This window comes from Heptranchias perlo, chromosome 5, assembly GCF_035084215.1.
Source record: "Heptranchias perlo isolate sHepPer1 chromosome 5, sHepPer1.hap1, whole genome shotgun sequence".
Taxonomy (NCBI): Eukaryota; Metazoa; Chordata; class Chondrichthyes; order Hexanchiformes; family Hexanchidae; genus Heptranchias; species Heptranchias perlo.
In genome coordinates, this window is record NC_090329.1 from 62,169,546 (window position 1) to 62,194,614 (window position 25,069).

At 44.2% G+C, this 25,069-nt stretch overlaps 1 long non-coding RNA gene across 1 annotated transcript; it reads right to left on the minus strand.

The window, feature by feature from the left end:
- Positions 1–14,172: 14,172 nt before the first annotated feature.
- LOC137321800 (uncharacterized) lies at positions 14,173–16,106 on the minus strand. Its single transcript, XR_010962904.1, has 2 exons — positions 15,995–16,106; positions 14,173–14,431 (listed from the first exon to the last, which is right to left on the minus strand). It is a non-coding gene; the product is annotated as an uncharacterized lncRNA (long non-coding RNA).
- Between the last annotated feature and the right edge of the window lie 8,963 nt (positions 16,107–25,069).

Below are 25,069 nucleotides of genomic sequence, written 5' to 3' on the forward strand. Positions count from 1 at the left end.
AATTTAATCCCCTGCCCCTCTCCACCCATCCTGGGGGTTAAAAGTCCCCCACAGTCACAGATATTTCAGTTTTTTTCTGAAATGTAAATCTGACATGAGTTATACAGTTATAGCATACACTAATTTCACTATAATGAAAGTATGGAAGATTTGTGAAATTTTGGAGCAATATATATGTGGAAGTGTACTACTGTTATCTGATGGTATGATTGTATTTTTATTTAAATTTGTTTGTAAGGGCTATATATTCGGCCACGTAGCGCCCGTTTTGTAGGCGCTTCTAGCGTGCCGTGCACGGGATGCTATCTTGGTAAAGGCATTTACGCACAAGCAGATAACGAATGCCAGTACCATGTAAAGTAAGTAGAATATGCATTAGATCAGTGTGCAACGCTGATTTAAAGGGACAGATACGATTTTGGAACTCAACGCTCCAGCTAACGCATTAACCGCGCACCGCTGAACAGGTTGTCGGCAGCCTAGAGGACCCTCCACTAGCACTATTTAAAGGGCCCAGGCAGGATTTACAGGTTAGTTGCTGGATTATTGCTTCTGGCTGCTGATGCATTTGTACCTGTTTTTGGAGGTCTCCTATACTTGAATACTAGGACTAGGGGACATAGCCTAAAAATTAGAGCCAGGACGTGCAGTAGCGAAGTTAGGAAATGCTTCTACACACAAAGGGTGATAGAAGTTTGGAACGCTCTTCTGCAAATGCCTGTTGATGCTAGCTCAATTGTTAATTTTAAATCTGAGAGTGATGGATTTTTGTTAACCAAAGGTATTAAGGGATATGGGGCTAAGACGGGTATATGGAGTTAGGTCTCAGATCAACCATGGTCTCATTGAATGGCGGAACAGGCTCGAGGGCCTAAATGCCACTGCCACTTGCTGCCTCCTGTTATACGCCACTTTCTCCTGCAAGAAAGCGGGACGTGCGTCGGTGAAATGTCCTGCAGGATGTTTGGGTGATGTACCTGTCATGGTTGAATAGCTGCCAGTGTGTGTGATTTGTGAGTTGTGGGTGTGTGGCTTGCAACAGTGGTAATGTGTGAGGGTGAGAGGAAACATCTGATTGGAAAAGTTGAGTACTGATTGAAAGGGTTTATTGGTAGGTGTGTGATGAGGGGTGTAGTGCATGGAGCAGTGGATGCGGCTAGTGGTGCAGTTGGTAGGAGATGTCATTTGACAGTTGACCTCACTCACCTTGACCACTCGTGTCAAAGCATTGAACTTCTTCCTCACTGCGTCCATGTTTGTGGTGCTATGCGCCTGGCATTGACCTCGTCCCCTACTGCCTCCCACTGCTTCTTGAGCATATGACTGGAGGGCCTCTTGCCCCCTGCGGATATAGGATGCCCCTCCTTCTGTTCACCTCTTGCACCAAGGCCTCTAGTGCATCATCAGAGAACCTTGGTGCACGCATCCTCACAGACCTGGTACAAACTCAGATCGGCAGATTGATGAGGTCTGGCGGGCAGATTGGAGGATGTGGGATTTAGTAGTCCACAACCTTTATTCAATATTTTAACATAACTCAACAGTTTGTAAACATGGGGACGGGACCTGCATCTGTGTTTTACGTGTGCGATGTCTGATCTCCGTTCAGATAGTGTATGGACCCGTATCTTATGTTTTGCAAGTAAGAGGTGCAGGCTACCTTTAAGGGATGCAGACTGCCTTTAAGAGCTGTGAGCCACTCACGCGATATCGGGGCCTTCCTGCTGGTGAGAAGCCATTCAACAGCGCAGCTAGGCCTGGCTGCTCGCCGGAATTAGATAAATGATCAGGCAGCACGAGTCTCACGTGCTGTCTGCATCGCAACAACCGGGCGTGGGTTAATCACGTACCGCAACTCTAGCACCCGGATTCGGGGGTTATCGAATTTAACCCCCCCCCCCAGTGTTTATTTTTGTGCTGGTATTACAGTAACGGAACCACTCACATCTGAGCATTCCATTACATTAATACCTACATTAGGGTTCACTTCAACATCATGCAAAATTGTCAGCTAGAAAGACTAGAATTTCCATCGAATAGCTGGCATCACTGGTAACATGGGATAGTTCATTTATTTTTTGGACCTTCCTAGCCCAACCATTTTCATTGCACGAAAATTGTTGACATTTGTTGCAAATCCAAGATTGTTCTCTTCCTTCTATAAATTGTTGTGCCAACAACTAGCCATGACAGCTAGTTTTCTTAGTAATTTAGATTTAACTCCCAAAAGTATTTTATTATCTTTCCCCACCCCATGCAGGATAATTTCTGTCAAATCATTGAGTCATTAAACAGTTTTTTAAAACATTTCTATTGTAGCAACATAATATTCAATACAGTGAGCCAGGAAGGGTAACTATAGTCCAGGGTGCTGATAACCATGATATATTACTTTGACAGGCTTGTAATCTTAAAACAAACACATGGCTACGTCCTGATAAAGTCACTAAGGTGGTTAATATTAAAATAAATGATAACAACAACAACTTGCATTTGTATAGCGCCTTTAACATTGCAAAATGACCGACGGCGCTTCACAGGAGTGTAATCAGACAAAATTTGACACTGAGCCACATAAGGAGATATTAGGACAAGCTTGGTCAAAGAGCTGGTTTTAAGGAGCCTCTTAAAGGAGGAGAAAGAGGTAAAGAGGCAAAGAGGTTCAGGGAGGGAACTGCAGAGCTTAGGGTCTAGACAGCTGAAGGCATGGCCACCAATGGTAGGGTGAAGGCAATCGGGGATGCACAAGTGGTCAGAATTGGAGGAATGCAAACTTCTCGGAGGATTGTAGGGCTGGAGGAGGTTACAGAGCTGGGAGGGGCGAGGCCATGGAGGGATTTGAACACAAGGAAGAGAATTTTAAATCTGAGGCGTTGCTGGACCGGGAGCCAATGTAGGGTCAGTGAGCAAAGGGGCGATGGGTGAACGGGATTTGGTGCGAGTTAGGACACGGGCAGCAGTGCTTTGGATGAGCTGATGTTTACGGAGGGTTCAAGATGGGAGGCCAGCCAGGAGAGTATTGGAATAGTTGAGTCTGGAGGTAACAAAAGGATGGTGAGGGTCTCAGCAACCAATGGGCTGAGGCAGGGGCTGAGATGGGAAATATTACAGAGGTGGAAGTAGGCGGTCTTGGTGATGCAGCGGATATGGAGTCAGAAGATCAGCTCGGGATCAAATAGGACACCGAGATTGCGAACAATCTGGTTCAGCCTCAGACAGTGGCCAGGGAGGGGGATGGAATCGGTGGCTAGGGTACGGAGTTTGTGGTGGGAACCGACTACAATGATTTCAGTCTTCCCAGTATTTAATTGGAGGAAATTTCTGCTCATCCAATACTGGATGTCAGACAAGCAGTATGACAAATCAGATGCAGTGGAGGGGTTGAGAGATGTGATACTTTATTTCTAGTCTTTAAAAAAACTGAAGTAGAAAAAAATGTTGCCAGGTAAATACTTGAGTATTTATAGGGAAAATTATCAGTGCACTATACTGCCAGAAAATGCTGGAGATAATCATTGCCCTTGGAGAATAGCTACTGATAGGAATCTCTTTCTAAATCAAGTCCAAAGATGTGGAATGCAGATGGCCTCACGCTGACCTAGGTAGTAACTTGGCCGGGTCAATCTAATCCCAGGGAAGTCAAATATTGCAATAGCAATTCTGTACAGGACTGAAATCTGACAATTTAGGATTGAATAGTGGTATATTACAAACGTGTTAACACTGAACAAGTACAGTAAATATATTTGTTAATAGCCAAAGGAAGAGTGTGGGTTTTATTATTCCACAAGGTTTGTTCACCTGAAAATTCCAGAATGACAAAATTATTGAGTGCAGCCCCTGTGGAGTATATTTCAATTGTGTAACATTCCATTGATATAACAAATGAATCTTGTTTTTCAGTTCACAAATATGTTGTAAAACTGTTTTTCTCTTTGTTTTTTGTTTGTGGTATCTGATGAAAGATTATTCACTGTGGCAGGCAAAGTAGTCAGAAGTAAATATAGAATGCTGCAATAATCAATGAGTGCCCATATTAGAAACATAGAAACATAGAAAATAGGAGCAAGAGTAAGCCATTTGGCCCTTCAAAATGATCATGGCTGATCGTCTAACTCAGTACCCTGTTCCCGCTTTTTCCCCATATCCCTTGATCCCTTTAGCATTAAGAAATATATCTATCTCCTTCTTGACTACATCTAATGACTTGGCCTCCACTGCGTTCTGTGGTAGAGAATTCCACAGGTTCACCACCCTCTGAGTGAAGAAATTTCTCCTCATCTTAGTTCCAAATGGCATACCCCGTACCCTGAGACCGTGATCCCTGGTTCTGGACTCCCCAGCCATCGGGAACATCCTCCCTGCATCTAGTCTGTCTAGTCCTGTTAGAATTTTATATGTTTCGATGAGATCACCTCTCATTCTTCTAAACTCCAGTGAATATAGGCCGAGTCGACCCAATCTCTCCTCATACGTCAGACCTGCCATCCCAGGAATCAGTCTGGTAAACCTTCGTTGCCCTCCCTCCATGGCAAGGACATCCTTCCTCAGATAAGGAGACCAAGACTGCACACACTACTCCAGATATGGTCTCACCAAGGCCCTATATAACTGCAGTAAGACATCCCTGCTCCTGCACTCAAATTCTCTTGCAATGAAGGCCAACATACCATTCGCCTTCCTAACTGCTTGCTGCACCTGAATGCTCACTTTCAGTGACTGGTGTACAAGGACACCCAGGTCTCGTTGCACCTCCCCTTTCCCAATCTATCACCATTCAGATAATAATCTGCCTTTCTGTTTTTACAACCAAAGTGAATAACCTCACATTTATCCACATTATACTGCATCTGCCATGTTCTTGCCCACTCACTCAACTTGTCTAAATCACATTAGAGCCTCTTTGCATCCTCCTCACAGCTCACATTCCACCCCAGATTTGTGTTGTCTGCAAACTTGGAAATGTTACATCTAGTTTCCTCATCCAAATCATTGATATATATTGTGAATAGCTGGGGCCCAAGCACTGATCCCTGCGGTACCCAACTCGTCACTGCCTGCCACCCGGAAAAAGACCCGTTTATTCCTACTCTCTGTTTCCTGTCTGTCAACCAATTCTCAATCCATGCTAGTATATTCCCCCCAATCCCATGTGCTTTAATTTTGCACACTAACCTCTTGCGTGGGACATTATCAAAAGCCTTCTGAAAATCCAAATACACCACATCCACTGGTTCTCCCCTATCTATTCTACTGGTTACATCCTCAAAAAACTCCAGTAGATTTGTTAAGCATGATTTCCCTTTCATAAACCCATGCTGACTTTGTCCAATCCCGTTAATGCCTTCCAAGTGTTCTGTTATCACATCTTTTAGAATAGACTCTAGCATTTTCTCTGCTACTGATGTTAGGCTAACTGGTCTGTAATTCCCTGTTTTTCCTCTCCCTTCTTTTTTAAATAGTGGGGTTACATTTGCCACCCTCCAATCCGTAGGAACTGTTCCAGAATCGACAGAATTTTGGAAGATGATCACCAATGCATCCACTATTTCCAGGGCCACTTCCTTTCGTACTCTGGGATGTAGATTATCAGTCCCTGGGGATTTGTCAGCCTTTAGCCCCATTAATTTCCCCAGCACTTTTTTTATTAAAACTGATTTCCTTCAGTTCCTCCCTCTCACTAGACCCTTGGTTCCCTAACGTTTCCAGGAGGTTATTTGTGTCCTACTTTGTGAAGACAGAACCAAAGTATGTGTTTAATTGTTCTGCCATTTCTTTGTTCCCCATTATAATTTCCCCATTTCTGACAGTAAGGGACCTACATTTGTCTTCACTAATCTTTTTCTCTTGACATATTTATAGAAGCTTTTACAGTCAGTTTTTATGTTCCCTGCTAGTTTACTCTCATACTCTATTATTCCCCTCTTAATCAATCTCTTTGTCCTCTTTTGCTGAATTCTGAACTGTTCCCAATCCTCAGACTTGCCGCTTTTTCTGGCAATTTTATATGTCTCCTCTTTGAATCTAAAATTATCCCTAATTTCTTTTGCAAGCCACGGTTGAGCCACCTTTCCTGTTTTATTTTCGTGCCAGACAGGAATGAATAATTGTTGTAATTCGTGCACACATTCTTTAAATATTAGCCATTGTCTATCCACCGTCATCCCTTTTAGTAAAGTTCCCCAATCTATCAAAGCCAACTCGGACCTCATACTTTCATAATTTCCTTTATTTAGATTTGGGACCCTCGGTTCGGATTCAACTACTTCACTCTCCATCTTGATGAGGAATTCTATCATGTTATGGTTGCTCTTCCCTAAGGGACCCCGCACAACAAGATTGTTAATTAATCCTTTCTCATTGCACAATATCCAGTCTAAGATCGCCTGTTCTCTCGTTGGTTCCTCAACGTATTGGTCTAGAAAACCATCACGTACACACTCCAGGAATTCCTCCCCCATGGTATTATTGCTAATTTGGTTTGACCAATCTATATGTATATTAAAGTCACCCATGATTATGGTTGTACCCTTATTGCATGCGTCTCTAATTTCCTGTTTAATGCCCTCCCCTACATCTCCACCACTGTTTGGGGGCCTATAGACAACCCCCAACGTTTTCTACCCCTTGGTGTTTCTTAGCTCCACCCATACAGATTGCACATCGTGATTTTACGAGCCAATATCCTTCCGCATTATTGCATTGTTTTCCTCCTTTACAACAATGCTACCCCACCTCCTTTCCCTTTTTGCCTGTACTTCCTAAATATTGAATACCCCTGGATGTTCAGTTCCCATCCTTGGTCACCCTGCAGCCATGTCTCCGTAATTGCAACTATATCATAACCGTTAATATCTATCTGCGCTGTTAATTCATCTAGCTGATTGCGAATGCTCCATGCATTAAGACACAATGCCTTTAGACTTGTCTTTTTAAGATTGCTGTTATGTAAGTTTTCTGCATAAACAGAATAAGCATCACACTTCAATTTTTAAAATATTTGTTATTGGGATGTTGGTGACACTGGCTAGACTTAATTTATTATTCATCCCTAGTTCTCGCGAGAAGCCGGTGATGATAGAATCATAGAAAGGTTACAGCACGGAAGGAGCCATTCGGCCCATCAAGTCCGCGCCGGCTCGATTCAAGAGCAATCCAGCTAGGCCCATTCCCCCGCCCTTTCCCCGTAGCCCTCCAAATATTTTCCTTTCAAGTACTTATCCAGTTCCCTTTTGAAGGCCATGATTGAATCTGCTTCCACCACCCCCTCATACAGTGCATTCCAGATCCTAACCACTTGCTGTGTAAAATGTTTTTCCTCATGTCACCATTGGTTCTTTTGCCATTCACCTTAAATCTATGTCTTCTGGTTCTTGACCCTTCCACCAATGGGAACAGTTTCTCTCTATCTATTCTGTCTAGATCCTTCATGATTTTGAATACCTCAATCAAATCTTCTTGCAATCTTCTCTGTTCCAAGGAGAACACCCCAGCTTCTCCAGTTTATCCACGTAACAAAAGTCCCTCATCCCTGGGATCATTCTAGTAAATCTCTGCTCCACCCTCTCTAAGGCCTTCACATCTATTCTGAAGTGTGGTGCCCAGAACTGGAGACAATACTCCAGTTGTGGCCGAACCAATGTTTTATAAAGATTCATCATGTCTTCCATACTTTTGTACTCTATGCCTCTACTTATAAAGCCCAGGATCCCATATGCTTTTTTCACCGCTTTCTCAACCTGCCCTGCCACCTTCAACGATTTGCGCACATAAACCTCCAGATCTCTCTGTTCCTGTACCCCTTTTAGAGTTGTGCCCTGTAGTTTATATTGCCTCTCCTCGTTCTTCCTACCAAAATGTATCACTTCGCATTTTTCTGCGTTGAATTTCATCTGCCATGTGTCGGCCCATGCCACCAGCCTGTTTATATCCTCTTGAAGTCTATCACTATCCTCCTCACTGGGTAGTACTCTTTCAAGTTTTGTGTCATCTGCAATTTTTGAAATTGTGCCCTGTACTCCCAAGTCCAAGTCATTAACATATATCAAGAAAAGCAGTGGTCCCAGCACTGACCCCTGGGGAACACCACTGTACACCTCCCTCCAGTCCGAAAAACAACCGTTCACCACTACTCTCTGTTTCCTGTCTTTTAGCCAGTTCTGTATCCATTTTGCTGCTGCCCCCTTTATTCCATGGGCAGCAATCTTGATGATAAGCCTACCATGCGGCACTTTATGAAACACCTTTTGAAAGTCCACATACACCACAATATCTGCATTGCCCTCATCTACCCCCTCTGTTACCTCATCAAAAAACTCTATCAGATTAGTTAAACACAATTTGTCTTTAGCAAATCCATGCTAGCTTTCCCTAATCAATCCACACTTGTCCAAGTGACTGTTAATTCTGTCCCGGATTATCATTTCTAAAAGTTTCCCCACCACTGAGGTTAAACTGACTGGCCTATAGTTGCTGGGTTTATCCTTACACCCTTTTATGAACAAGGGTGTAACATTTGCAATTCTCCAGTTCTCAGGCACCACCCCCGTATCTAAGGACGTTTGGAAGATTATGGCCAGTACCTCTGCAATTTCCACCCTTACTTCCCTCAGCAACCTAGGATGCATCCCATCTGGACCAGGTGACTTATCTACTTTAAGTACAGCTAGCTTTTCAAGCATCTCTCCTTTATCAATTTTTAGCCCATCCAGATATCTCAATTATATCTTCCTTTACTGAGACTCTGGCAGCATCTTCTCCTTTGGTAAAGACAGATGCAAAGTACTCATTTAGTACCTCGGCCATCCCCTCTGCTTCCATGAATAGATCTCCTTTATGGTCCCTAATCGGCCCCACCCCTCCTCTTACCACCCGTTTACTGTTTACATGCCTGTAGAAGACTTCTGGATTCCCTTTTATGTTGGCCACCAGTCTATTCTCATACTCTCTCTTTGCCCCTCTTATTTCCTTTTTCACTTCCCCTTTGAACTTTCTATATTCTGCATATTCTCACTTGTGTTATCAACCTGACATCTGACATAAGCCCCTTTTTTCCATTTCATCTCACTCACTATCTCTTTTGTCATCCAGGGAGCTCTGGCTTTAGTTGCCCTACCTTTCTGCCTCGAGGGAATGTGCCTAGACTATATCCAAACCATCTCCTCCTTAAAGGCCGCACACTGTTCAATTACAGTTTTGCCTGCCAATCTTTGATTCCAATTTACCCGGGCCAGATCTGTTCTCATCCCATTGAAATTGGCCCTCCTCCAATTGAGTATTTTACTTTAGAGTGATCTGTGTCCTTTTCCATAACTATTCTAAACCTTATGATACCGTGATCGCTGCTCCCTAAATGCTCCCCCACTGACTCCACTTGGCCTGCCTCATTTCCTAGAACCAAATCCAGTAATGCCTCCTTCGGGCCGGAAACATATTGATTAAGAAAGTTATCCTGAACACATTTCAAAAATTCCTCCCCCTCCGTGCCCCTTATATCATTATTTTTATAGTTATCCCAGTCTATATTAGGATAGTTGAAGTCCCCAGTTATCAGTACCCTATAGCTTTTGCACCTCTCTGTAATTTCCCTGTAAATTTGCTCCTCTATATCCTTCCCAATAATTGGTGGCCTATAGAATACACCTAGTAGTGTAATGGCACCTCTTTTATTTCTTAACTCCAACCAAATAGATTCTGTCCTTGACCCCTCCAGGACATCCTCTCTCTCCAGTACTGCAATATTCTCCTTAATCAATACTGCCACCAACCCCCTCCTTTCTTTCCTTCCCTATCTTTCCTGAACACCTTGTATCCAGGAATATTTAATACCCCATCCTGCCCTTTTTTGAGCCAGGTCTCCGTTATCACCATGACATCGTATTCCCATGTGGCTATTTGGGCCTGCAGCTCATCAACCTTGTTTACCACTCTTTGTGCGTTTATACACATGCACTACAAATCAATCTTAGACTTTCTTGTACTCTCTTTTAATCTAATCCCACCTAAAACTGTACTATTACTTGCTCTAGTGCTATCTTTCTCCCCCAATCCTTTGTGCCCCTTGTTTCTCCTTTGCGTTGCTACATCCTGGTGCCCATCCTCCTGCCATATTAGTTTAAATTGGATAGTTCCCCAATGATGGTATTGGGTGGGGAATTCTAGGAAATTGATCCAAAGGTGACGAATGAACTGTGCTATATGTCCACGTCAGTCTGGTGTTTGACCTGGAGGGGAAATTGGAAGTGATGGTATTCCCACAATATTGCTGTTCTTCTCAGAGGTAGAGGTCATGGAGGAAGGAGTGCTGTCAAAGTAACCTTGGTGAGTTGCTGCAGTGCATCTGCTGATAGTAGACTCTGGAGCCATAGTGTGCCAGTGGTGGAGGGGGTGAATATTGAGTCCAATGGCAGGGGCGCTGATCAAGTGAACTGCTCTGTCCTAGATGGTGTTGAGCTTCTTGAGTGTTGTTGTGGCTGCACCCATCAAGGTGAGTAGTGAATACTCATTGCACTTGAACCTTATAGATGGTCACTTTGAGGGGTCAGGAGGTGAGCCACTGATCAGAGACTACCCAACCTCTTGTAGCCACATGTTCACTTGGCGAGTTCAGTTAAAACTTCTGCTCAGTGGTGATCCTCAAGATGTTGATGGTGGGCAGTTGACAATGATGGTGCTGTGAAGATCAAGGAAAGGTGGTTGAACCTGGCACTTAATAAATGTTACCTGCCACTTGTCAGCCCAAGCCTGGATGTTGCTTAGGTTCTGCTGTAGGCTGGCATGGGCTATTTCATTATCAGAGGTTTGTGAACAGAGCTGAATATTGTGGAATCATCAGCGAGCAGCCCCACTCGACCTTATGATGCAAGAAAGGTCATTAATGAAGCAGCTCAAAATGGTTGGGACAAGGACGCTGTTCTGAGGAATTTCTGCAGTGATATACTGGGGCTACGATAATTGGCCTCTAACAACCATGACCACTTTCCTGTGTGTCAGGTATAACTCCAGCTACTAGACAGTTTTCCCTTTGACCCCATTGACCTCAGTTTTGCTGGGTTCCTTTGGTGTCATATTCAGCTGCCTTAATGTTAAGGGCAGCTACTTTAAATCCCCTCTTGAATTCTGTTGTTGCATCCCTGTTTGCGTCAAGGCTATGATGAGGTCTGGAGCTAAGTGGTTCTGGTGGAACTTGAACTGAGCATTGGTGAGATGGATATGGCAGTAATTGTCCAGGTTAGAATTATCCTGTTTTTTGTAGATATATCTGGACATTCTTCCACATTGTGGGGTAGATGCCAGTGTCATAGCTTTACTGGAACAGTTTTAATGGAAATTGTTGCAATTCATTGTTTGATAGTATTTATTCAGTTCATGGAAATTATTGTATGTTTCACAGCTGGGTATTAGAAGGATTTTGATGAAATCGTGCCAGCACGGAGCCTCACCAGCCAGGAATGTAAGTTCATAAAACCACCCCTATTATAACATCAGTTTAAAATAAATTATCACTGTTGGACATTGTGTATTCAGTTTATCGAAAGAAAGAAATAAAGAATTGCATTTATATAGCGCCTTTCACAACCTCAGGACATCCCAAAGTGCTTTATAGTCAATTAAGTACTTTTTGAAGTGTAATCACCATTGTAATGTAGGAAACATAGCAGCCAATTTGCGCATAGCAAGGTCCCACAAATAATAATGTGATAATGGCCAGATTATGTGTTTTAGTCGTGTTGGTTGAAAGATAAATATTGGCCAGGACACCGGGGAGAACTCTCTTGCTCTTCATCGAAATAGTGCTTTGGGATCTTTTATGTCTTGAGAGGGCTGACGGGTCATGGTTTAAAATCTCATCCAAAAGGCAGCACCTCCGACAGTGCAGCACTCCCTCAGTACTTCACTGGAGTGTCAGCCTAGATTTGAAGTGTGGTTTGAATCCACAACCTTCTGACTCAAAAGCAAGAGTGCTACCACAGGTCACAGCTGACACAATGTAAATTATTACATGCCACAATGTTGGATAACGTGTATTGAATTTAATACAATGGGCCTGATTTTGCTGAAAAATAGCGGCGTCAGAACAACACACGCTGTTATTAATGTGTAAATCGGCCAGCAACTTGTAGCGAGGAAGAGATACCCCACGTTGCTTGCCGATTTGTGCCGCTCAACCGTTAGCTTCGCAAAAACGGCATCTCATGCTTAACCTCCCCATGATTTTCATGAAGTTGCTGAATTTGCACATTAATTGCCCATTAAACTCACCACAGCAAGTTAAGTCTAGTAATTAACAGCGTAAGTACCCTTTTAACGACATGATAATTGTTAATGACTGCCAATCAACCTCTCTTGCCCAGAAAATGAACAATTGTCAATGTGAAGTCTCATTCCTTAAGGTTGTGAGTTGCTTCTGGAGATTTAGTCTACATGGATTTTAGCAAGGCTTTTGACAAGGTCCCACATGGCAGAATGGCCAAAATAGTAAAAGCCCATGGGGTCCAAGGGAATGTGGCAAATTGGATCCAAAATTGGCTCAGTGGCAGGAAGCAAAGGGTAATGGTCTAAGGGTGTTCTTGCAACTGAAAGGCTGTTTCCAGTGGGGTTCTGCAGGTCTCGGTATTAGATCCTTTGCTTTTTGTGATATACATTAACGATTTGGACTTAAACGTAGGGGGCATGATTAAGAAATTTGCAGATGTCACTATCAACCACACGGCCTATCTTTGTGAGGAGGAAAGCTGTAGTCTGCAGGAAGATATCAATTGACTGGTCAGATGGGCAGAAAAGTGGCAAATAGAGTTCAATCCGGAGAAGTGTGCAGTAATGGATTTGGGAGAGTAAACAAGGCAAAGGAATACACAATAAATGGGATGATGCTGAGAGGTGTAGAGGAAGTGAAGGACCTTGGAGTGCATGTCCATAGATCCCTGAAGGTAGCAGGACAGGTAAATAAGGTGGTTAAGGAAGCATATGGAATACTTTCCTTTATTAGCCGAGGCATAGAATATAAAGGCAGGGATATTACGCTGGAACTGTATAAAACACTAGTTAGGCCACAGCTTGAGTACTGCGCACAGTTCTGGTCACCACATTACAGGAAGGATGTAATTGCACTGGAGAGGGTACAGAGGAGATTTATGAGGATGTTGCCAGGACTGGAGAATTTTAGCTTTGATGACAAATTGGAAAGGCTGGGGTTGTTTTCCTTGGAACAGAGGAGGCTGAGAGGTGATTTGATTGAGATGTCCAAAATTATGAGGGGCCTAGATAGAGTTGATAGGAAGGAGCTATTTCCCTTAACGGAGGGTTCAATAACCAGGGGGCATAGATTTAAAGTAATTGGTAGAAAGATTAGAGCAGAAATGAGGAAAAAAAATTTCACCCAAAGGGTGGTGGGGGTCTGGAACTCACTGCCTGAGAGGATTGTAGAGGCAGAAACCCTCAACTCATTTAAAAAATACCTGGATGTGCACCTGAAGAGCCGTGACCTGCAGGGCTACGGACCAAATGCGGGAAAGTGGGATTAGGCTGGGTGGCTTGTTTCTCAGCCGGCGCGGACACGATGGGCCGAATGGCCTCCTTCTGTGCCGTTAATTTTCCATGATTACTTTATGATTCTATTCCTATTTTAAAAAAAGGCAATTTAAAAAAAAAAAATTCTTACTTTTCCTTTCTGTCTCTTTTTTCTCTCTCTCTGAATCAAATCTTTCTTTCCCTCTCTTTATTTCTCTTTCTGTACCTGATTTGACATTGAATCCACCCACTCTAATTTACCCTCCTTCTCAGACCTTCCTCTATTAATTTCTCAATCCTTAAATCTCATTGTTTAAGGAGATACACTGTTTGTCCCGTTGTTCCCCTCGGCCCCAGATGCCCCGTTGCCTTCGCTGTGCTGTTATCAGCTCGCACTTCCAGCAACCCTGTGGGCAAAATTTTTTTAAATCTAAACATGCACGAACAAGTCTAACTAACTTGACATGCTGCGAGATGCCCCGCTCCAGCAAAATCTGGCCCAATATGTTTCACTGTTAGACATCGTGTTGTCAGTTAATGTAAACTAATTTATGTTTCACCCTTGGATATTGTGTATTCAGTTTAATGTTAAAGATTACTTGTTTCACTGTTGTATACTGTGTCTACAGTTTAATGTAAATCATTACAGCTTTAAATGTTGGATATTGTATATTCGATTTAATATAAATTATTTCATTGTACACTGCTCGATTTGCTCTCCAGTACGAGTGGTCAGAGCCTGCAACTGCATGCAGACGCAAAACAGATTTTTTTTTTAACCACACTCTCACTATCAAATAGTGATCATTGTGTCACACCAGCTGCCACGATTACCCTTCAAGCCTTCTTTTGTGCAGTGCACCTCTCGTGCATCTCACCCCACCTGGAGTCACTTCGGTGGTCGTCCTCTTCTTCCCAGTATCTAACAACAGGGGAATTCGCATTGTGAAAATTATTGATGGCAGTATTGATAAAACAGACAAAGAAAATTAGAACAATTTACATAAAGGCTCATGAGAACCTAAATGCTAGGAGATATGAAAAAAAATGAAAAGCGACCCACTAATGACCTCAAAATATCAAAAGGAATCCTCTTTTTGACTCTTTATAGATCTATGCTGCTCAGCACCTAGCAACCCTAGACACTGAGTTATATTGGGAGGTGATTTCAGTTACCATAGGCACAATATTAATGATGGAAAAAGACAGGAGGTGTCAGAACGACGATCCTTGCGTGATTTAAAATTACAATGTACTTCCCTCTTATTTTAAACAGGAACTTCCTCTGCCCATCCCAGTCTTCCCGAAATGCACGTAATGCATAGACAGAGCAAATGCTCTGCGTAATGGGTCGCTGTCCCATTTCCTCATCCTAATGATCTAAAAGCAAGCTCAAAAAGAGCTAAAATAAGAACTAGACACAGTGGGAGTGAAATTCAACTTCAGTGGGGGTGTAAAATGGGTGGTAGCAGATCACCACCCCTCCCCAGGTCCCCCCCCCCCTTATACAATCCACCCGATTTTCCTCTCCATTGAATCCGGCCCCACCCCCAGAAATAAATTGCCACTGTGCCCATCAGCCCCGTTTATAAGGGGACAAAAAAAAAGTACAATCTTTAATATCTTCAAGGGTGCAGGTCACAACCCAGGCATGGACCCCAGGTGGGCCCCACCTCTGCCAAATGGTGAGCCAGTACACCTGCTTTCACTCGATGTACCAGCCCACTACTCTTCTGCATGGCCAGCAAATTCCTAGCTGGTTAGACTCCTCCCCCAACCATCCCTTTTACAGCGCTGTCCTTGTTTGAAGCAGGCAGAGGCTTTGTTCTGAAAGAGGTCCCGCAGAAACTGGCATGGAAGACTGGGACCTAGCATATGCAAGACCCAGTTTTTTTCTGGCCCTTCTGCCACTCTCCCGCCAGATTTACAGTGGGAGTGCACTGGAAGGTCCAAAGTCTTATAACTCCTTTGTGTCTTTAATAATGTTGCTCACTGCAATGTTAGACACTGGTGCTTCTTCGGGACACCAAGTCCACAAATTTAAAGACTCTTCAGTTGAGAGAGTTACTGTCTGGAATCCATTAAAGAAGGAACCAGCTTTTTGGCCTCAAGGGATAAAGATCCATGAAGAGCATGATCGGGGGCCCATGAAAGGAGATGACCTCCACAGTGAGCACCACCAGCAACTCCCGCACGATTACTCAACGCCAGAACAAACTAATTTACATCTCTGGGACAGCCAAAGTAACGGGACAGTCCGCTGACAGACTCAGTGGACACATAATAAAACGGCTCCGGGATTGCAAGGAAACTCTGGGGAAGCCGTTTCACTGGCTACCTTGCAAGTTTCCTCACTGGAAAAATTGCTAACGCCATTCAGCACCACTAAAGTGCCGGAAACAGCAAAGAAATTCACTTCTGTAGTCATGTGATCCATAGATTTGAAACATTCAATTGTTTCTTCTCTCCATCGGTGCTGACTGACCTGCTGAGCATTTCCAGCATTTTCTCTTACTGTTTTTTCAGCTCTCAGTTATCTGCCAATTTACTGTTGACTGGATATTTTTTAAGTTATTTGTAAACTTCACTCCAATCAGGATGCTTCACTTTATCTTAATGCCATATTGTATGACTTGCATTTTAGATGAGGGGTGCCTGCAGTATCATATTTTGTGGGTGGATCATAGTATGTTCCTGTTATCTTTTCTCTGCAGTGTATTTCCCACACATACTTATAAATTGGGATAACAGAAAAATTACAGCATTACAGATAGTGTTTTTCTGAAGAATAGTTCTGAAAATTATAGCTGTTTACATTTGTATATACATAGGAGATATTAGTTACAAGCTCATTAATACATTAACAGATCCTTTGGCTGCTATTTTAACAGTGGCGTTAACCCATTTTAAAAAATTACTTAATTTGTTTCCACTGCCAACTTGGTGATATGTGGATCTTTCAGTGTACTTGTTTTACTTTCTACAAAATCAAGCATCTGCTTCTCACCAATTCCATACCATTCTATATTTCTCCAAGCCTATGTTCTGTCTCGTTTACATTCATTAATTCACTACCACTTCTCTTACAGAAGTGCCTACCTCTGTTTGTCTCAGTGTTCAACTTCATTGTTATCCTTTTCCCCTTTTGTCTGTGATCACGTGTTTGCTAAGACCCCTTTTCACAGCCACAACTCTTTTCTCAGCAATTGTCTCCAGCTCCGACTCGTTCCACTTAGATTCTGGCTCAAATTTCACCCTCCCTGTTTCCAATCCACTCATGACCACCAATAACTCTGTGATGTGCAAAGTTCTAACCACTTCTTCTGGTCACTTCATGAAATCCACCCTCTCCACCATGCACAATTCACATGCATACTCTCAATCTTTCTCTTCAACAATACCGACTCATTTTATTTCAGAGCTGTCCTAGTTCCATATCACCTTTCATCTCATCCAATGTTTTAATAAAAAAACTTCTTTCTTTCAGGTGACAAGGACCACGAGCTTCTTGGATGCCAGCCTATCTCCTGGTTCCTCTTCATCTTCACTTTCTTCCAACCCTATCTCTCCTTCCAATCTCACACTTCTGACATTTCCGTCTTTCACCCTAAACAGTCCATTCTCAGCAAGGGTCTCAGCTTCGTCCCGCTATGCCCCCACTTCAACAAATTCCAAACTTGACATGATGCTGAGCTCTTCCATCGCCTTCACCTCCATGCCTACTCTCTTGGCCAGGAGGCTCCCCCCTGCCTTGTACATATGACCCTTTCTCCTGTCTTCAGTGTCCCTAATCAATCCGGACACCTCTCTTTAGCTTCCTACCCTCTCTTGATCTTTTTATTTGAGAACTACCAGTGTGACATTGACCATGTCAGTTTCTCCACTCCTCTTACTCACTCTAGTCGATCTCCCTCTGAACTTGCAGAGCTCTGTTCTCTCACGTTCAATCCCGACATCATTATCATATTTGCTGACAAAGGGGACGCTGTTTATCTATGGCGGAAGGATCGCTACCTTGCTGAGGCTGAATGCCAACTCTCTAAAAACTCCTACTGTCTCCCCGAACCACTACTGAACACCAAGCCATCAATTCGCAGGTCATCACTGGCCTCATCCACTTTGGAGATCTTCCCCAATGGCCTCCAACCTCATAGTTCCCCACACAATCCGCTTCGACCTCCTCCCCATGACACTCAAATATGACTCTCCCAGTAGACAAACTGTTTCAGCCTGCTCCTGTCCAACTGAACTTATTTCCTCTTATCTTGATTCTTCTTTCTCCCCTTATCCAGTCCCTACCCACCCCCATCCTTGGCTCTTCAGATGTCCTCCATCACTTTAACAAATTCTGTTTCTCCGGCCCTAACTGCCTTCTTTGTCCTATCGACATACAAGGGACTAAATTCGTAATCGACTGAAAATGGGGTCGAAATGGTTGCCGTGCTCCAATGGCGCACCTGTTCACGTGGGCTCGTGGGTTCTCGTGCCTGCTTAGCATGAAATAAGCGAACTGCCAGCACTACTTGCACTCTTCATTAGGCTACTTTGGTACTTTAGCTCATATCTCTCATTACTCTGCTTAGTCCTGCATTACCTGTTGCTCCGGTATTCACAACCCTTCCCTCTCCCACTTCCCACCACTCTCCCCCAATCACTGCAGTACACTTCAATCCACCTCCTTCTGCTGCTACTGCAACATTCTGCACTTACCACATTCCTCATTATCACTTCCCTCACCTCCTCACGCCATTCCCACACCAGCACTATTTCCTGATATGCACACCTTCAAAACATCTCACTAAACTAACATTAACACACTCCTTTTTTTCTTGCAGGAGAGGCTGGCAAAGAATAACAGGAAGCAGACAGCCACAGGAGAAGGCCAAGCATCTATACACATCACGGACTTTGTGGGCGGGGGTGGGTGGTGGGTCAGGAGCATGGCTTCTGGAGAGGCTGCAGGAGAAGTCCCATAGGGTTTTTACTCATCTCACCCACTTTTCTTCTCACTGAAATCTCACCCTCACACACTATGCATGATAATGGGATGCTGCTTTCAGCAGTCACTCATCTGCCTCAGCTTACCCATGCCATTAACTGCTAAACCTTGTCCCTCTGTTCCCATTTGGATCCTGAAATTCTAGAGGGCACAGCAAGACTAGAGGAAGAAGCAGACATCTCTCCAGATGATCCAACATCACGCAGCCTTACCCAAGCAGCTCAGAAACTGGCACCCTGCATAGATTAGGGGCTGGAGCACAGAGGTCTGCACTGGGAAATTCATCGAGTACAAGTGCGCAGGAGCAAGGGCGGGTGGATAGGACAGCCCAGGAAGCATGTCGCCAGCGGGCGACCTCGCATCCTAGTTTTGCTGCAGAAGGTAGAGATGAAGATCTTGAGGACTTAGCCTACAGAAAAGAACTGTTAGTTGTACAGCATAAACTTCTAAGTGCACTGGGCAGCCTGCCAACTTGTTCCACACAATGGCAGAAATTATGGAGGAGTCCAACTCCAACTTGTGTGGGGTCTTGATGCATGACATCCAGACCATGTAGTCAACTATGGAGCGACTGGTCTGCTCTATGAACACTGCATTAGGATCCACAATGAAGGAGCCTCTGGTGACTGCTATCATTTTGGCTCTGGGCTCCAGCGTATCCTCTGGCTTACAAAGCATTAAGGACAACACTGATAGGGGCTTTGAGAACATCTCATCACTTCTGCACCCTGTTCCCATGCACAGCAGTGGGAGTGCTAAGATGCAGCCCCATGAGAATGGCATTGGCTCCATGGGAGAGACAGATACTGTCTTCTCTCAGGATGACAGCATGCCTGCTCCCTCACCACACTCCCAACCAGTGCCCTTGTTGGTGCCAGGCAGCCACTTGGGCTGGACCGCACCGGCTGCCACCGAGATGCTGCAGTCTTCAGCTGGACCATCCCAACATGGAAATATAGTGCCGTTCCTTCATCGTCACTGGGTCAAAATCCTGGAACTCTCTACCTAACAGCACTGTGGGAGAACCTTCACCACACAGACTGCAGCGGTTCAAGAAGGCGGCTCACCACCACCCTCTCAAGGGCAATGAGGGATGGGCAATAAATGCTGGCCTTGCCAGCGATGCCCACATCCCATGAACGAATAAGAAAAACCCCTCTACGGCCAGAGCTACTCGAGGTCGCCTACCACATCCATTGCAAGAGTCCTCAATGGAAATTCAGCAGCCTTCCACCTCTCTTGGTGTAACCACTGGAGATGCACCTTGTAGAGCACTAAAATAGGTAAGTGAGCACTCAAGACAGGCATTAGGCCTTTGCACAAGGATGATTTTTAGCTCTCTATGTTCAGTATATGCAATTGTCATATGAAAATGATAAAGTATCTTGATGTAGTAAACATTTTTCTCTTGGATTGCTTTTGGTCTTGATATTCTTAATCATGTAAGTTCAACACCCATGAAGTTAGACTGTATGAGAGCATTCAGATGGTAATTGTATTGACTAGGTTGGATGGATAGAGTGGTACATTGGGGAGGGGAGAGAATCTCTCATCAATGAGTTGCTGCCTGAGAGCTCTGGCAGCTGGTAGGACTGCTGGGCCTTGCTCTTCCTCTGCAGCCTCAGCTTCCTGATCCCCTTTTTCCTGTTCCTTCCCAATGTCTTCCTCCTCTTGCTGCTCCAACGCTTGCCCCCTTTCCAAGGCAGAGTTGTGCAGCATAAAGCACACAATGACAAAATTTGATACTCGCTCCGGGCTATATTGAAGCATGCCTCCAGATCTGTTGAGGCATCAAAGCCTTTGCTTGAGGTTTGCTCAGTGAGTGCCCTGGTTCTGGGCGTGACTCTCAGTGTATGTACACTGTGCATCTGTGTCCGAGTTCCTGATAGAAGTCGTGAGCTGGGTGTTCAAGGGGATAGCTCTTGTCCCCAAGCAGCCAACCTGACACCTAATGGTCTGTGGCGGAAGGCATCATGATTACAGGCAGGTTAACGGGCACAGATCTGCATGATTCGATGTCTATGGTCGCAGATGAGTTGCACATTTAAGGAACAGAATCCCTTCCTGTTGTAATAGAGGGCTTGTTCTTGAAAGGGAAAATGCAGGGCCTCGTGGGTGTTGTTGATTACCCCCTGCACCTGCGGAAATCCAGCAACTCTTGCAAAGCCCAATGCACTCTCCCCCTGCTTGGCAGCCACCATTGGGAAGGTGATGAATTTCTAGTGCCTAGCAAACAGTGCATCAGTGACCTCCTTGATTGCAGTGTGCGCAGAAAACTGAGAGATGTTACGAATGTTACCCACTGGATATTGGAAGAAGCAATGCATAAAGGTTCATGGCCACATTGACCCTCATAGCCACAGGCAATGCTGTGGATGACCTGGTGTTGGGCTGCAATTCTTAGTTGAGCAGATGGCAGATCCCACAGTCTCTCTACGCCTCCATCCCTGGATGGCCTGCGGGCCCTTGGGTTCTTTCTTTGAACAGCAGCCTAGCCAGTCCCCATCCTCCACCACCCTCCTCTGCCTTGTTGAACTTGTTCTGACATTCAATTGCTTTTCCTCTAACTCCACTCTTCCCCTAAATAAAAGGTGTCGCTATGGGAACCCACATGGGTCCTAGCTATGCCTGAACACTCTTTGTTCCAATCTGATTCAGGTCCCCTCCCTGACCTTTTCCGTATCATTAATGACTGTTTCAGTGCTGCTTCCTGCTCTTACCCTAATCTAGAGAATTTCATTGAATTTGATTGAAATTTCCACCCATATCTTATCTTTACGTAGTTTATCTCTAACTCTTCACTTCCCTTTCTGGACTTCCCGCTCTCTATCTTTGGGGATGGGCTTTCCACTGACAACTATTATAAGCCCACCGAGTCCCACAACTAACTTTCCACTCTACTTCCTGTAAGGTCTTCATTCCTTTCTCCTAATTTCTCCATCTCTGTCACATCTGCTCTGATGATACCACCTTACACGACAGAGCTTCCAAAATGTCCTCCTTTTTCCTCAGCCCAGGATTCCCCTCCCTTTTGGTAGACAAGACCCTCGACAGGGTTTTTCCTATTTCCACGGCTTCTGCGCTCACCATTCTCCACCCTCACAACCGTGATACAAACATACAAAATTGACGGGCAGAAAAAGACCAGTTGGTCCATCAAGCCTGCTCCAAAACGTGATGGCCAGACCATCATGGCTAAACACTCCTTCCCATCCCTCCATCTCTCAGCCACCCCCGCAGCCATGTATTCTCCTAGGAGAGGTGAAAAGCAGAGAAAAAAACCAGGGCCAATAAGGGATAAAAAAATACCCTGGAAAATTTCTGTCCGGCCCCCTCAGGTGATCGAAACCAGTCCAGGAGATCACATGGACGACTGTTATCGATAAAGATACTTACCTTCTACGTGATGCAATCTCTGCCCCAGTCAGGAATCGGTCCAGCTCCCTCTTGAAGTCATGCAGAGAGTCAGCACCCACCACACCAGCTGGCACTGTATTCCAAAGGCTCACAATTCTCTGGGAAAAGAAGAACTTCCTAATATCCAGTCTATTCCTACTCTTACATAGATTAATCTTATGTCCCCTGGTCCTCCGCAATCTGTTAAACTGGAATAATCTATCAATAGGGACACAATACAGCCTTTTAATATAGATCTCTATCAAGTCACCTCTAGATTTACGCTGCTCTAAAGTAAATGGATCAATGTTCTTGAGCCTATCTGAGTAGCTGAGGTTCGTTTAGCTAGGACTCATTCGTTTAGCTCTCTGGACCTTTTCCAAGGCCACTATATCATCCACTATATGGGGGGACCAAAACTGGGCACAGTACTCTAGAGGCGGTTTTGCCAGCGACCTGTATAGTGTCAAAATGGTGTCCTTTGATTTCTATTAATACAATCCAATACCCTGTTAGCTTTAGCTACAGTTTCTCTACATTGGTCACGAACCTTTAATGATCTATGCACATGAACACCAAGATCTTTTTCCCTCTCAACTTCTTTCAGTACTTTTCCCTGCATACGATACGTTAGTTCGGTGTTGGCCCGAGCAACACGCATGACAATACATTTATCTAAATTAAACACCAGTTGCCAGTGTGTGATCCATTCCCCTGGCACATCTAAATCCTTTTAGATTCGATTGCACTCCTCTACCGTCTTAACCATTGCACAGATTTTGGTGTCATCTGCAAACTTGCCGACCATACTCCCAACACTGCTGTCCAGGTCATTAATAAAGTCAGTGAAGAGTAGCGGGTCCAGGACCAATCCCTGGGAAACATCACAAGTAACATGTCTCCAGGCTGAACCACAACCTTTTGGCTGCAGGATTGGAGCCAATTCCTAATCCAGTGTTTCAAATTTCTACTAATACCACAAGATTCTATCTTGTGCAGTAACCTAGTGTGAGGTACCTTATCAAAGGCTTTCTGAAAGTCCAGGGAGACAACGTCTACCAGATTTCCCGTATACACTACCCTTGTGACTTCCTCAAAAAACTCTACCAAATTTGTTTTCGGAAGCCATGTTGTGAATTTCTAATGGCCGCTTCCCTTTCCTAGTGATCATAAAGAGGATCTCTTACAATCCCTTCTAGCATATTCCCAATAATGGATGTCAGACTGATAGGCCTGTAGTTCCCTGGCTCTGATTTGTCCCCTCTTTCGAAAATAGGAACTATATAAGCTAGTTTCCAGTCTGAGGGAACTTTCCCTGGCTCTATTAAACTATTGAAGATACGGTCAAGGGGCTCACAAAGCACCTGCCCCATCTCTTTAATCACCCTTGGATGGATATTATCCGTGCCTGGAGCACTCTCAATTTTGAGCTTTCCATAATCTATCCAAGATGATATTACTATCTATTTTAATACTAATAATGCTTTTCAATACTGAGCACCACTCATCTGGAACATAAGCATCATCAACAGGAGTATAGACTGATGCAAAATAGTCATTTGGTAGCTCTGCCATAACCTGAGAATCAGTTTGAATCTGCCCTACAGTATCCTTTAGTGGCCCTAAACGATCCTTAATAGTCTTCTGACTTCTGACATAGCTGAAAAAGCTTTTACTATTACTGCCACAATTACGCACCGTCTTTTTTTCCAAAGATCTCTTGGTTAATCTTATGGCTGTTTTTATCTCCCTTAAATGCATGCAATACTTTTCCCTGTTCTCCTATGAGTTAAATTCCTTAAGTGTGTAGATGCCTTCTGATTAAATTGAATTTGCCTCTGTACATTCCTAGTCAACCATTTTTGTTTTACCATGTGCCCTTCTTTTAACCACTGGGACATATATGGCTTCATTCCATTTGAGAATGGTTTTAAATAGAACCCATTTGTCCTCGGTACTTGATTGCCTAGCTAATAGGGTTGCCCAGTCAACTTTTGCCAGATCTTCAGCCATTTTTGTAGTTAGCCCTCTTAAGGCTGCAGCCTTAGATTGGCTAATATGATTAAACCTGATTATATTATGATCAGAGCTGGCCAGGTGTTTCCCACATGGAGGTTTCATACACCACTAGGATCACTAAAAACCAGATCTAGAATTTGTTTATCCCTAGTTGTCTCACCAACATGCCGTGTAAGGAAACAATCATTGACAGTGTCCACAAAAGTCTCAGCTACTCTCCCCACTACACTAGATGGTTTATCATCGGACCATTTAATACAAGGAAAGTTGAAGTCTCCCATAATGCAAATTAAGCCCAGGTTAGAAGACGTAGCAATTTGTGAACAAAGTTCCTCATCAGCTAGGGATGCCTGTCCTGGAGGTCTATAACAGATATTGATAATGTGACCCTTGTCTTCACCTTCCACCCCACCTGTCTCCACATTTGACAGATAATTTTTCGCTATTTCCACACCTCAAACGTGGTCTCACACCAAACACATCTTCCTCTCCCCTCCCCTTTCAGCATTCTGAAGGGACACCTTGGTCCACTCTTCCATCACCCCTAATGCCTTTTTTCCCCCTGGCACCTTTGCAGGAGATCCAAGCCCCAAACATTCCTTCTGCATGAGACAGCAATTTACGTATACTTCCTCCAGGTATACCATATTCACTGTTCACAGTGTTGTCTCCTCTACATTGGGGAACCTAAATGCAGATCTTTTAAAATTCATTCTCAAGCTGGTAAGACTGGCGTTTATTACCAATCCCTAGTTGCCCTTGAGATGGTGGTGGGCCTTCTTCTTGAATGCTGCAGTCCATGTGGTGTTATAGAGTCACAGAGTTATACAGCACGGATAGAGACCCTTCGGCCCATCGTGTCCACGCCGGCCATCAAGCCCTGTCTACTCTAATCCCATATTCCAGCATTTGGTCCGTAGCCTTGTATGCTATGGCATTTCAAGTGCTCATCCAAATGCTTCTTGAATGTTGTGAGGGTTCCTGCCTCCACAACCCTCTCAGGCAGTGAGTTCCAGACTCCAACCACCCTCTGGGTGAAAAAGTTCTTTCTCAAATCCCCTCTAAACCTCCCGCCTTTTACCTTGAATCTATGTCCCCTTGTTATAGAACCCTCAACGAAGGGAAAAAGCTCCTTAGTATCCATCC